This window comes from Epinephelus lanceolatus, chromosome 23 (assembly GCF_041903045.1).
Source record: "Epinephelus lanceolatus isolate andai-2023 chromosome 23, ASM4190304v1, whole genome shotgun sequence".
Classification (NCBI taxonomy): Eukaryota; Metazoa; Chordata; class Actinopteri; order Perciformes; family Serranidae; genus Epinephelus; species Epinephelus lanceolatus.
In genome coordinates this window covers 27392947-27408413 of record NC_135756.1, presented here as the reverse complement: position 1 = coordinate 27408413, position 15467 = coordinate 27392947, and the positions used below count along the sequence as shown (strand labels likewise).

Below are 15467 nucleotides of genomic sequence, written 5' to 3'. Positions count from 1 at the left end.
AGCATCAAAAGGAAATGAATCTGCACCAGGATGATGCAGCGGAAACATTTTTTGTAATTTGAACTAATGAACTTACATCACAGAGGCCGAGCATTAACCTCTGACCTGTTGGTTTATAAGGGCATTAAGCTCATGTTTTATTTGCTCTGGTAGATGTGTCTGGTCCCCCTCCCGTTCAGACAGATTTCCAGCAGGCCTCAGATGGGTCAGGTGATCACAACTGTTATCTAACATAGGTCACGTTTCAAACAGTGGTGGACACCTTGTGGAAACCTTCGCGCAGTACGCTATATACATGGTAAAGCCTTTTTTTTGCTTGTGCACCCGAGCGCTTGGGACACAACCAAGATAGCCACAGTGGCGAAATGGCAACACTTGTTCAGACACATTGATGCTATGCCATCACAGCTCATCTCTGCAAGCTGTCGTCTGTTCACATTGGTCTGTTGCTCAGCGATATGTCACATGTTTAGCTGCTCTGATTGGTTGAAGGTCTATCTAATTGCTATCAGAGGTATTTTGGTCTGCAGCTGTTGATGACACTCTTTCGAAATCGAAAAATGAACTGAAAGGTTCCAGACTAATTCACATTTGTGATTTGGTTCTTTGATGTCAGGCTAATTAAATGTGTGCTAAAAGGCTTTAATGGACATTGTTTTACCTTTGGGGGAATTATGGGTCATCTGAGAAAATGGCTAACACAGTTTGTGGGCCTGGTATTGGATGACAAACCTCCAATTTTACTTTCCTCCACATCTGTTCTTTAGCATTTTTAAATGAGTTTGGGCTCAGCTCAGCCTCAGAGATAGGGTGAGGAGCTCAGACATCCGGAGGAAGTACAGCCACTGCTCCTTCGTGTCAAAAGGGGTCAGCTGAGGTGATTCGGGCATCTCATCAGGCTGCGTCCTGGGCGCCTCCCGCTGGAGGTGTTTCGGGCACGTCCCACTGGTAGGAGGCCCCGGGGCAGACCCAGAACATGCTGGAGGGATTACATATCTCAACTGGCCTGGGAACACCTTGGGGTCCCCCAGGAGGAGCTGGAAAGTGCTGCTTGGGAGAGGGATGTCTTGGGTGCTTTGCTCGGCCTGCTGCCCCTGCGACCTGGCCCAGGATAAACAGAAGAAAATGGATGGATGGATGGAATGGAATAGGACTCCTCAGTTTGGCTTTGTTTGTCACAGGAGGCAGAATGTGGCACCGAATAAACCAACCATTCAGCAAAACACCACAGTGATTCGAGCTGTTATTGACAACCAGGTCAACAAAGATCATGACAGTGTTATATTGCAAATACACACTGGCCAATGTGGCAGTAATAAATAACTGATTATTCAGACAGTTTGAGGCACTTCATGACTCAGAAATAATCCAAAATAATCCCTGTAAATTGACACTTCCCAAGGCTTGATTTTTTTTTTCTAAAGTCAATGTTAAGCATCACAATACAGCAGTATAATATTTACATGGATATTAAGTTCATCATGTGATTTACTGCATAATTAGATAATTTAAGGTATTTTTTAAAAAGTAGACTGAATCATAACGTGTTTAATATCTTAAATATGTTTAAAGTATTTAATTGTTGGCATTAGATGAAAGCCAAAGCCAAAGTATTTCTGTACCAAACTAAACTCTCCTGTTTGTGTCCAACCTGTTTGACTTCAGATTAATTGGATGCTGGGAAAAAAGAAGAGTGCGTGTAAATGTCAAACTTGTTGACTGTGTCTGAGGATTATTGAGTTGACCTTCGATCTCTGAGGGACAGCCTCCTTCAGAACGCTTTTAATTAAATCAGAGCAAGATGTTAATTCAAGGAGTGGAGCTGGGACTTTTGAAGAGTTCAGTCTGTGGGGGCTTGGGAAACAGAATGAGCAGGATTAACTGTTTGGTAAGACTTCCCTCAGGTAGAGAATGATTCTCTCCCAACAAATTGTTTGACAGGCGGCCGGGGAGGAGCACACTCGTCTGTACTGCACCTGTCTGCTCAAATCCTGCTGCTCCGCTGTGTCGTGTAGAAATGCTGATAATCACAAAACGTATCAGAATCACAATACTAATGATTACTAAGTGAGCACGTTTTTCTTTAGGAGGGAAAAACATTTCAGGCAATTACTGCAACAGTTCTGATGCTGTGAAGATTATTTGATATGAACCCACAGACTTACAGTAAGCATGTTAAAGCAGCTTAGGCTCAGTGTATTACAAATATAAACCCCCCCATGGATTAAAAATGCACAATACAAACAGTATTAATTGGCCCTGTTTACATTCAGAGGTGTCTTGTCAATGGTTTTACAGATGTCTCTTTTTATGGGTGCTTTTCATTATGCTAACTTATGCTTCCTCCAGTCCTCTCTCCTTCCGTAACCCGGATATTATTCCTCCTCTGCCACCATAGAGGACCTTCCAATCCCTTAAATGCATGTCAAGGACATGAGGAGTGGGGAGGCATCTTGAGGAGCTTAGAACGAGGAAACACAGGTGTATCCGGGTTGTCTCTTTCTCACATCTGTCTCTCAAATTCTCGCTGGGAGGAGCTAAGACGCAAGAAGTGTGGGGAAGCAAAGAGACACATTAGCGTAATCAAAAGCGCCCTTAATAGAGTTCTAAAACCTGGAAGTGAGTTAGCATTTTAGTACTATTGGTTCCTTCGTCTCAGAGTCAGAGTGGGTTTTTTTCAATTGGGTTTTTGTTAGATGCCTGAAATAATGTCTGTGGTTCACCAAATTTAAGTGCCCTCCATGTTTTGTTCTACGACATAAAATATGTCAGTAAATCCCCCACTCATGAATTTTCAAGCTTTTAAGCGTCTGTGAACAAGTGGCTTAAATGAGACTACAGAACATCATCACACGGAACACGGCTTTACAGCCTCGTTGTAGTGGCTACGTTGAAGTCAGCGACCAGGGTATAGTTTGTTTATAGCCTAATGTTAGCTTTTTACTTCTGGTGATTGCATTTCCGCTTCAAAAAATCATAAAAGTGGTATTCATTTGTGAACATTATGTTAGCTTATTTTCTGCAATAGTCCAAAATCCAATGGAAAAATCCCGCAGGCTTCCTGACAAGAGAACCAGGGCAATTTTTAGGGATGCACTTATTTATCGACTGAACATTGGTTTGGGGCGATATTTGCCATGTTAACTGCCATTAGCCTGTTGGCAAATAAGATGACATCCACTGACAGCAGTAGCCGATGTCTTTCTGTTGTGTCACATCAGTTTTGCACAGGCTAAAAAGCAGGGCTTGACACTAATGGCCACGAACGTAAATTAATGAGAGAGAAGAATACAATGACTGTTTGCTAAATGGGCTCTGTGATGTTATTGTTGTATGACGATGGCTAGTAGAAGCAATATGGGACACTAGAAAACGTGTTTGGGATGAACGGAAATCTTCCGCAGGACACCTTTGGGACAAAAGGATGCAGTGAACTTATTATTGTGGCATCAGAGGATGCATCCTGTTGATTCCTGATAATGCTAGATTTGAATAACAAATCTTGGTTAAAATGAGCAGGAGGAGCGCTAGTTAACGTTAGCTTATAGCGCTAGGTGGCTGCAACTAACAGCTCACGAGTTTGCATTGAATTAACTTAAAATGTGTTCAGCTGTATTCAGTAAAAATGAATATTGGGCGAAGGTAAATTCTAACGTCCTCATGATGTGTTCAAAATAATCTTGTAAAATGTAGTTTTTTTGGCAACAAACTTGAATAAATACAGCTGTTTGAAGGAGAAATTTGATGTTTTCACAGCAATATAAAATAGACATTAAAGAGGAAATAATGATATATAGTAAAAAGGGTTTTCAAGCAGTTATTTTTTAAAAGATACTTTTCGTGTGAAAGGTTATATTCAGGCACGGCGCCAGGATTTTTTCTCTCCCGGTGTTAAGGGGGAGCTTGACCGATACGTGGGGGTGCTAAGAAAATAATTGATTTTCATGACTTCAGTTACTTTATAAGGAGGTTCTTGTTTTTTCCAATAAAAGCAGCTATGATGCACAGCACAAGCATTTTCGATATAAAAGTAGTTTTAACTGAATTTGGCCAAAGAATATTCAACAAAATAGTTAAGCCTAATACAAGTGACCACAAGGCAATGGCAAAAATGTTTCACGTGCAAAGGTGACAGATTCAGCACCGGGCAGCGCCCATGCGCCTGCCAATAACCAGACAATACATCCAAAATGCGACAGCAAGTGTATTTATTCCATATGCATAATTAATGAAAACAAACAACTATGCATTGGCAATATTGTTTCGGATCACAACATCATAACTTAAGAAATTAAATTAATAGTGAAATTAATAACATAGGCTACAAAGTGCAGCCGCAATGAGAAGTGCAAACAGCTTGTGTCTAATGATTCGGATCGCAACATCATAACTTCAGAAATTAAATGAATAATGAAATTAATAACATAGGCTGTAAACTGCACACACTAATGATTTGGATCACAACATCATAAGGTCAAAAATGGAATTACAAAGGCACAACGAGAAGTGCAAACACCCTGTGCCTGTTAACTGGGCACACATTTAAAGAGCGTAAAATGAATTGGCTCATCACAATGTTGGTGATTATATTTCTTCTACTGCAAACAAAAATACATGTCACGTCCTGCTGTGCATTCGTTACAGTGTAACGCATTAAATGTCACATCACATCACATCAAATGTATCACAACCAGTCTATGATCGCAAAGTCAGGAAAAAACTCACTTTAGTTGTTTTAAAGGAGGACGATGCGTCTGTTGTTGTGGTTAAGTGCAAATGAGTCTAAAATCTTCTGGACATCCAGGACCTTGGTTCTTTCTGTGTGTATGGACAGGCAGGCAAGGTTGCTGAGTCGAGGGTTTGCCATTCTGTTTCTCAGGTAGGTTTTTACGCGCTGCATGCAGGAAAAACTGCGCTCACATGAAGCGGAGGTTACAGGCAGTGTAACAGATATGCGCAAAAGTTTATAGATGTCCTCAAAGGAGTCTTTGTAAGGTTTAAGCATGGATAGAAATTCCTGTGTGCTACTGACTGTTTCACCTTGTTCTTTTTTTCTTTCCAAGAGCCGGCGCATTTGGTGCACCTCGGCCAGCAGGTTGTCCTTTTTGATCCCATACAACTACGCCATGGGCTCAAGGCTCTCCTTTTCAAGGAATGTGGCATTTTTGGGGTTGAGGGCTGACGTGCCCATGAGAACTGCACCTGCTTCTGTTGAAAATCGTCGTGTCATTTCATTCACTAGTCGGTCAATGACAGGGTAGAATGAGGATGTTTGAAGTTTATCCGGAGAGGACATGGATGGATGTTCTGTTTGAATTGGAGCTTCAACTACATAGTCCTGCAGATGGCGAGGCTGTTGGGATTGTCTCTTCTCTTGTGGGAGCTGCGGTGGTTTTGCGACACCGACCTTTGTGCACAGGGCCTCTGCCTTGCTCCATATGGCTCTCCAAGAGTCCTCTGTGCGCTTTTCTTTTAGGCCTGTGATGACCGAGTGCGCGAGGTCGGTGGCAGTCTCCAGCAAAAGATCGGGGGACTGTAGAGTGTCAGACATGAACTTTGCTGTACAAAAAAGATCCTCAAACAGGATAAGATGGAGGATGAATTCAGCATCAATGAGTGAGATTAATGACCGTGCATCAGTGGATCTGCATGGATTTGGTTGCGCCTTAATGTCATTTAAGGTTGCAGTGATGGCGGGCAAGGTTTTTTGCACTGCCCACAGTGAGTAGTACTGGGAGGACCAGCGCGTATCAGACAGTTTCTTAAGTTCAGTGGGCTGCTGAGAGGGCTCAAGTTCCCTTTGCTTCTTAATGAAATGGGCATGGACAAATGAGCCTGAGAAAAACTTGTACATGTCTTGCACAATAACAAAAAAATCCCCCGCTGGCTTCACATTTCTGACACAGTCCACCAAAACAAGATTCAGGTGGTGTGCATGGCAATGAACGTAGATTGCCTGAGGGACCTCTTCTCTGAATTTCTCTTGGACCCTGTTGTGAACACCGGACATTACTGCAGCGCCGTCATAACACTGAGCAATACAGGCAGTGTGATCAATGTTACATTTACTGAGAGTGTCTTTGATTGTAGCAAAAAGTGACTCTGCATCTAAACCGTCAGCTGGCGTGAAATGGAGAAATTCTTCCACAACTTTATCATTTTTCACGTAGCGCACCACCAGAGACACTTGTTCTGTTTTACTCAGGTCCTTACTTTTATCTACCATCAAAGCAAATATTTCAGCATCTTGTATTTCACCACTTATCTGGTCCCTAATCATATTTGCCATAATGTCCAGTATTTCATTCTGTATATCATGATGCGTGTACTTCACATTTCTTGGATTATCTGATATTTTCTGTGCAACTGTTTTGTCAAATTTGCCTATAATCTGTAAAAGTTCAAGGAAGTTTCCCTGGTTGACAGCCGTGTCATTCTCTATGTCTCCTCTCTGTGAAAGTCCCTGGTATGCAGTGAAACGCAATAACTTCACAACTGCTCTCATATACTCTTTGTTCTCTTGGACTACTTTTGCATGTCCATGACTCAGAGCATTACATATTGTTGAGCCAGACTCTTTCTGAATAGTCCACTCATTCCATGCTGCCATAGCATATTTATGCTCCACACTAGCATTGTGTGTCTTGAATGAACTTGTCGCCTTCTTCCAGTTCTGGTAGCCATCGTGGGTAAATGCTGCCTTCTCTCCATGGTTTCCAGGATGCTGAAAGTGGCGGCATGCAAAGCAAAAAACACGGTCCTTAGAAATAGAATATTCCAGCCATTTGTAATCCTCATACCATCTACGATTGAAGTAGCGATCCTGCTGTCCAACTTTCGTGGCTGGATAATGCCGAAGAAGAGGCCGCCTTGGTTCATCAACAGGTGACTGGCTTAAATCAAAGGGAGCAGTGTCTGTGTCAGCAGTGCAGCTAACGGGGGCTGTAGAGCAGCTAGCAGCGATGGACTGCTCTGGAGCTCCTTCAGGTGCTGGCTCACGTATTCCTCTCTCAGATTCATTTTCCGAAACTCCCTCTTCTTCTTTGTCCCTCTGGGAGACTGGGTCTTGGTCTTCATTTTCTACCTGCACTCTTTTTTTCTTAAACATAAAATGATCCATTGCAAGGGACTGCAGGCTAGCTAGCCTTAGCCTAATGCGTGAGTATAAACAAAAGACTCCCCCCGCCCCTCCCCTCTCACCTCTGACCTCTCACACACAGGTTATGGTAGCCTACACCAATCAATGGGGTACAGGCGCAGCACAAATATGCAAGTGGGGATTGCACTGGAACAGAATGGCTACTTGTGAACTTTCTAATGTTTTTTAACTTAAAAATATATATTATAAAATATAAAATAAAATGCTTGAGGGGTTTAACTGGGGCTACACAGATTTTTGATGGGGCTATAGCACCCCCTAGCCCCGGTGTAGCGCCATGCCTGGTTATATTGAAGGTTGTTTCATAAATTTGTAGCCTAAAATTGAATTTGTGTTCATTCAAAGGTGGCTTAAAAAGGGCTTAATTACCTTTAAGTTATTTTTTAAAGAGTCTAAGCACAAAAGGGGAAATATATAACAACAAAAACAAATTAAACATTGATATCACTATTGGTTATCGACTGTCAGCCAAATTGTTTTTTTAAACATTGTTTTCTGCCCAGAATTTCAAAATTGGTCTCCCCCCAATAAGTTTAACTTCTGGGCTGGTCTCTAATAAATATCTCTGCACTAATCTATACATCCATACGTAGGGGTGGCTAAAGTCTATCCCAGGATGAACTTGGGGTGAAGCCACTTACTGCCTATGAAAAGTTGTGAGTCTGTTTTCAGGCTGACACATTTTCCAATACCTACATATACTTGGACTTTGCAAGGAGAGGAGTGCCCTATTGCTCCAGTTATAAGATAAAGGAAGACATTTTAACCATTAACAACTAACTGTTCAGCTTCTGAAAGGCAGTAGACAGTGTTGAAAGGTGACAGAAAACTAAGTTTTGAGGCTGCTTTTTAAAAGTCTGAGTACAGCAACAGGATCATAAAAACTCAAGATAATGGACACCCTGACTGTTACTGTGGCAACTTCAAACTCCATGTATTAGGGATGAGCCCAGTCTACCTTTTGGTACTCTGAAGTAGACTAAAAGAGTCATGTAATGATTTCTTTTCAGTGTGTTCTGCAACTTATGTTATAGCTCAGCAGCAGAAACCTGTGGCTTGCTATTGCTATTGGTATTAATCTACCAAAAAGAAATGCTTTGCATCATGTTGTGAGTCAACACAAATGATCAGTTCAGATGTATGTTTAATTGTAGCCTGTAGTTGCAGAATGCATCAGCAGTCAGTATATCCAGGTTAATCCATACATCCGACCACCTGTAGGTCTTTAGGAGCTCCTGTAATGTCAGCGCCCCCACAGCCTTTAACCCAATTCAATGAGTTCTACTTAGAACCACCTGCCACGCAGTGTTTCTCTTTGTGTTGCTTTGTGGCTCTCTCTTTGTCTTAATTAGTCTTTCTCTGTGTGATCCATCACCCTTTGTCACTGTCTTTATCTTTCTCTTGTTCGCACCATTCACACTCCTCTTGACTCCTCACTACTTCACTCTCTTCCCAGCCATCACATCACCCAACCGATCACCTTCTCATATTCCATGCACACCCCCTCCTCCCATCCAAAAACGCCCCTGGCTGCGTCCTAGTTACCCCCCCTACAGAGATAAAGAGCTAATTGGAAATCCCTCTACTAATTAACCTTCTCCAGGCTGAAAGGTATTTATATCCCTTGCTTTTTGATGGAGCGATAAGGGAGGAGGGAGGGGAGGGCGAGGAGGGGAAGGAGGAGGAAGGAAAAGGGGGCGAGAGATCTGAGAAATTAATGTGAGCAAGTGGGTAGAAAATAATGGATGTTGGTAGGAGGTGGGTACAAGTATGTGAGGGAGGAGAGCGAGGTGTAGATGTGGAAGTAAAAGGATGAAGTCACTGTAGCATTTGAACATAATGTCAATGAATCAGTGCTGATTTTTTAATTTTTGTGACAGTGCAATAAGCTCCTGAAGTCAGCTATCAGTTTCCTACTCTGCAAATTTACTTCTAGAGTCACCAGGTCAGATCTTACTGGTAAAAAACTTTGTAATGTGAAATAGGGCAGGGCAGTATATTGATATGATATCGACATGGTGATAAGAGAATAGCTATTGTCTTAGATTTTGGATATTGTAATACTGTAAGTGTTGTCTTTTTGGGGGTTTTAAAGGCTGTATTACAATACCATGATGTACTGTAAAACTTAATTAAAAGCATAGTCCCAATTAAACGCCCAGTCCTTTTTACTGGCCCAGTGTGGCTGCACATTTTGACAGATAAACGCCTGTCTTTAATTAGACACCTGATCTGGTTGCCAAGCAGCTAAGAGTGCCGTAACACTCTCTGATGTGCTGTCTGTCGATGATCAAATGACTGATTCATAACTGATATATTACCTGAAGCTTATAATAGCCATACTGGTTTAAATAGTTAGACTGTATTTCCTGATGTTTGCTGATCAACCGTTTTGTGTGAAAGGAATTAAAGGCCTGTCCCAGATATAGGCCCACTGAGTTCAGTGATTTAAGCGAATAATAGCCTGGGCTATTAATTGAAGTTTAACGGTCATTTTCTGAACTTAATGGACTGTTTTAGCTTCTCTGTTATCTGCCTTTACCCACTCAGTCATCATATCCACATTACTGGTGATTAGGGATGACTATTGTTAGGATTTTATCGATACTACTCTTCTTGGTACTCCATATTGGTTCGGTTCTTCATTGCTACTGTAATTTTTTTCCCCCTACTAAATAATAACAGAATTATTGAATTTTTAAATAGAACTAAATATTGTTTCTAGAGCAGCAACAATAACGTTTACAACAGCAAAGTCATTACACAAACTCAGTATCTTGCTGGAAACAAATCTAAACTGTCAATAAAATGAATGATATTCCTGACATAACAAATAGTGAGTGAAGTTTAGACAGAGTGAAGAACACAGACATCAGTCCGAATCAGTCATTCCTCCTCCTGTCCTCCCTTCACTTCCCGTTGCTGCTGAGGTGATTCACTGCCTGCAGATACTGCTGGTAAATTGTAAGATGCGTAGCAGACTAAGATAATCAGTCTACATGCAGACAGCTTTTGTTTTAGCTTATTTTTAACAATTTGCTTTTAGCTGAGCTAGCGCGTTGAGTTTGTGTAAAACATGACAGTAGTGGCGGTGGATGAGTTACTGCGGATACAGCAGATAAAAACATTGCTTTCCATGTGTTTATGCTTGTTGAACACGTGTATTAACCCTTTGAAACCTGAGCTTGATTCCTTTCTGAAAGCAGCACAAGAAAACTGATGTTGTTCCAGGTTTCAAAGGTTTAATAAAGTATTGGCTTTTTATTGGCCAAGGGTTTATTGCACTTACAGCAATGAGCATAAATGTCATTAAGTCGAGAAATCTTCAAGTTATTAATACTTTGGAAGCACCGATAGTTGACATTACAATATTGTTGCAATATCGATATTGTTAAAAATATTCAATTTTCAATTTCAATTTTATTTATAAAGCCCAATATCACAAATCACAATTTGCCTCACAGGGCTTTACAGCATACGACATCCCTCTGTCCTTAAGACCCTCACAGCGGATAAGGAAAAACTCCCTCCAACTGAGGAGGGATCCCTCTTCCAGGACGGACAGACGTGCAATAGATGTCATACAGAACAGATCAGCATAATAAATTAACAGTAATCCATATGACACAATGAGACAGAGAGAGAGAGAGAGAGAGAGAGAGAGAGAGAGAGATGCAGGTAATGACAGTAGCTTACAACAACATTAATGAAAGTAATAATATTATAGTTATAGTTCTGGCTACTGTGGTACAATATGTTGAAAGTATGTATTAGTATCAGACAGTATACTTGTGTGACAATAGTCATATGTGTATAATAACAGTAGAAGTATGACTAATGACTAATGATGGCAGCAGCAGCAGGAGGCATCTGGCGGGACCACGGCAGCAGCACAACCACACACGTCACACTGTCCAGGCACCGCTGCGGTATGAGTTATTCTGAGAGACAGTGGAGCACAAAGGCTCCGGAGAAGAAGCCGAGTTAGTGACATCCAGAATGGCCGAGTTAGCAAGATGCAGTAATAGGATGAGAGTGAGAGAGAGAGAGAGAGAGAGAGAGAGAGAGAGAGAGAGAGGGAGAGAGAGGGAGCCCGGTGTATTATAGGGGGTCCTCCGGCAGACTAGGCCTAAGTCAGCCTAACTAGGGGCTGGTACAGGGCAAGCCTGAGCCAGCCCTAACTATAAGCTTTATCAAAGAGGAAAGTCTTAAGTCTAGTCTTAAATGTGGAGACGGTGTCTGCCTCCCGGACCGTAATAGGAAGATGATTCCACAGGAGAGGAGCCTGATAGCTGAAGGCTCTGGCTCCTGATCTGCTTTTGGAGACTTTAGGGACCACGAGTAACCCTGCGTTCTCAGAGCGCAGTGTTCTGGTGGGATAATATGGCACTATGAGCTCTCTAAGATATGACGGAGCTTGACCATTTAGAGCTTTATAAGTTAACAGTAGGATTTTAAATTCAATTCTGGATTTTACAGGGAGCCAGTGCAGAGAAGCTAAAACAGGAGAAATATGATCTCGTTTCTTAGTTCCTGTTAGTACACGTGCTGCTGCATTCTGAATTAGCTGGAGAGTTTTTAAGGACTTACTAGAGCTACCTGATAATAGAGAGTTACAGTAATCCAGCCTTGAGGTAACAAAAGCGTGGACCAATTTTTCTGCATCTTTTCGGGTCAGGATAGGCCTAATTTTAGCAATATTACGCAGATGAAAAAATGCAGTCCGTGAGGTTTGCTTTAAATGAGAATTAAAAGACAAATCTTGATCAAATATTACTCCGAGGTTTCTTACGGTAGTGCTAGAGGCCAGAGCAATGCCATCTAGAGAAACTATGTCATCAGATAAAGAGTCTCTGAGTTGTTTGGGGCCAAGAACAATAACTTCAGTTTTGTCTGAATTTAACATCAGGAAATTGGTGCTCATCCAATTTTTTATGTCTTTAAGGCAGTTATGGAGTTTAGTTAATTGATTACTTTCTTCTGGCTTCATCGATAAATACAACTGTGTATCATCCGCATAACAATGGAAGTTTATAGAGTGATTTCTAATGATGTTACCTAAAGGAAGCATATATAGAGTAAATAGGATTGGTCCGAGCACAGAACCTTGCGGAACTCCAAAACAAACTTTGGTACGTAAGGATGATTCATTACGAACGTCAACAAATTGAAAACGATCAGATAAATAAGATTTAAACCAGCTTAGTGCTGAACCTTTTAGGCCAATTAAGTGATCCAGTCTCTGCAGTAGAATTTGATGGTCAATTGTGTCAAACGCCGCACTAAGATCTAATAAAACAAGAACAGAGACGAGTCCTTTGTCTGAAGCAATCAGAAGGTCATTTGTAATTTTAACTAGAGCTGTCTCAGTGCTATGATGCACTCTAAATCCTGACTGAAATTCCTCAAATAAATTATTATCCTGGAGAAAATCACACAAATATTGTTAGATTTCATTTTCTCCATATAGTCAAGCCGTTATATGCGCACTGCATTTCTACTGTTTACCTTGTAATTGTCCTGATGACAAATAAAATAACTTCCAAAAGTTGCAAAATCCTGTCTGTCAGTATTACAGATTATTTTGCACTGTCTTGGCGACCGATAAAGTATTAATTTTTCACTCCAACTGGACTTCCTGAATCCTACCTCTGACCACACTCAACAACACAGCTGGGTGTGGTCTGTTCTATTTGTGACCACAGCCATGGTACTAAAGTGCTACACTACATCATGGCTGCACAAAGCTGTTACCGACTGCTGGCAGTACTCACAGTATTATTAGACTGGGTGCAGTTATCCTTGAGTTGAAACATACATTTAGTTTGTCTTTAAATAACTTCATGTATCTCTAATGTAATAAATATGTTGCTCAACTCCAATCACTGCTCACATCTTCATCAAAATGTCTGGGGTGATGCTAGGTAATGCAAGAATCTTCCCTGTTGACTTGAAACGACATCCTTGAGACAAATAACTCACTCTTGCTGGTTCTGTGCTAACACTAATTAGTTAGGACAAAAACAACAGCTGACATGAACGCAATATCAGACTAAATAAAGGAGGTGAAACCATAGCAGTTCAGTGTCGTTATCAGGTTACCACCTTCATGCATCATTGAGCTTCTTCAGTTGATTTTAAAGTTCTACACTGTAGACTTTTAGTCCAAGTTAAAAATGTTAAAACAAACATTTAGGTTAGCTGCAAACATGTCTCATGGATATCCATATGTATGAACAGGTCAGGTGGCTTTTTGCTCCTCTGTGTCCCCAAGTTGGACAAAGGACAGTGTGGATGTGAGTGAGGGAGAAGATAATGAAATATAAGAGGAGGAAGAGTGACAGTCAGTGAGTCAGCCAGTCAGTCAATCAGTCAGTGAAACTGTGTCTAGCGGGTAGCAGAAGGTACAGTAATATATGTGAGGAGGGGGGGTTGTGAGGGGGAGTGAAAGATCTCAGGAGAGTAGGAGTCGAGAGAGGAGAAAGGGAATCGTTTCAGGTTTCCATCATTTGCCATGCCACCTTTCTCTTTTCACCCCTGCCCCCCCCTCTCGCAGAAGCTGATGGGGGTCTGAGGAGGGTAAGGTTACCTGGCTGTCGTCCTCTGCTGGCTCGCTTTCATTTCTGGTAACACTCTCGCTCACACCACCACCAGCTCCATTATGATTTTGGAGGAACTGTTTTCACTGCTGCTCACAATTAGCGCTTTGTTTATTTATTTCTGTTCTCCTTAGTCAACTGCAGAGAGGCAGAAGTGGGTTTGTTAATGCATTAATGTTCATAATTCAATCACCTACCCTTTGATGCTATTTGGAGCTGCTAATTATCAAAATTTCCTAATGCATCTTAATGCTAAATAATAATTACAGTGTGGGCACTGGACCATGATTCATTTGCAGAACACGCTAGATGAGTCAGGATTTTATTTGACATACAGTAAATACATTATATGTGTTAGGTGGGGATGATGATAGGAGCATGAAAAGCATGCAATGTGTCAGGAACAGGCTGCAACAACAAACCGGCGAGGAAAACAGCTCCAGGCTTTGCTTAAGGAACAGAGCCTACATCCATCTTTTATAGATACCAGTAATGCTGCTGGCCAAACTGATCAGCCAAAGTGTTTCAGTGGGTCAGGTTGAAGGCAGGGATTGGTTGTGACTGGTTCAGATGTGAAGTCTTACATAGAGTGTGGAATATTGTGTAATCTGAAATGTTGCAGCTCCAGAGGCCAGTTTTAAAGGTCTGGAGGCAAAAGCAGTTGAGAGGCAAGTGCAGCACACACTGAGGTCTGTCAACTATATTGGATTGCAAAACAGTACTGACAGATGGCCTGGTAAGCCAGCAGGTAGCTTCAGCCAAGCAATCTGGTTATATATTTCCCAAAACATAAAAGTTTACCGTATAAAAAAAGAAGACTTTGGATGACTGAGTGCCTTGTGTCTTGTTGGGATCAATTTAAAGAAACAATATGACCCATTTGCAGCTCTCAAGCATCTAGACCAGGGATACTCAACTTGCGTTGCCTAGGGGCCACTTTTGCATAATGACAGGAGGCCAGGGGTAAGTTAATAATCAAACATTAATAATATAAATATATAAGTAATAAGGGATCCTCCCCAGTGTGAATCAAGTTATAAATGTATTTATTTTTTGTGAATTACAATATGGTTGGCAGGCCACCATATGGCCCCTATTGTTGGTCAGATGTGGCCTGCGGACATACATATTGCATTCATTTAAAAAAATCATTTGTTGAGTGAGAGTCTGTACAGCTTTCGGACAAATCAATCTACAGCTTTAACATTAATGAAAATAACAGGAAATTACAACAGCGATAGAAAGGAAGAAATACACAATTGCGGTATTTATTGATCTGAGGAAAGCATTTGACACTATGGATCATACCATCTTAAATTTTAAATGACATACATATGGGGTGAGAGGAGTATACTGGTTAAGCAGCTATTTAGATAACAGACAACAATATGAATAGTTTGCTGGTGATACATCTGAATTATTGAAGATTGATTGTGGAGTCCCACAAGGCTTGATTCCGGGGCCTAAACTTTTTATTTTGTATTTCAATGACATACGTGAAATGTTAAGTTGCAGGCTGTGTTGTTTGCAGATGAAACAATTGTTTTTTTTTGCTCAGGAGATGTTTCAAAGTTTTATCAGGAAGCATTAGAAATGAAATGGTCAAATTTAAATGGTGTATTGATTAATAATAAGTTATCTTTAAATATGAACAAAGCTAAGTTTATGGTTTTTGCTAGTTGAAAAGAGGATGAAATAGTTTCACTGTC

General features: G+C 41.1%; 1 protein-coding gene across 1 annotated transcript in view; it reads left to right on the top strand.

Annotated features, from left to right (window-relative positions):
* Nucleotides 1-15467, top strand: part of ano2b (anoctamin 2b) — a 114409-nt gene that overhangs the window by 21587 nt on the left and 77355 nt on the right. The window lies entirely within an intron of this gene.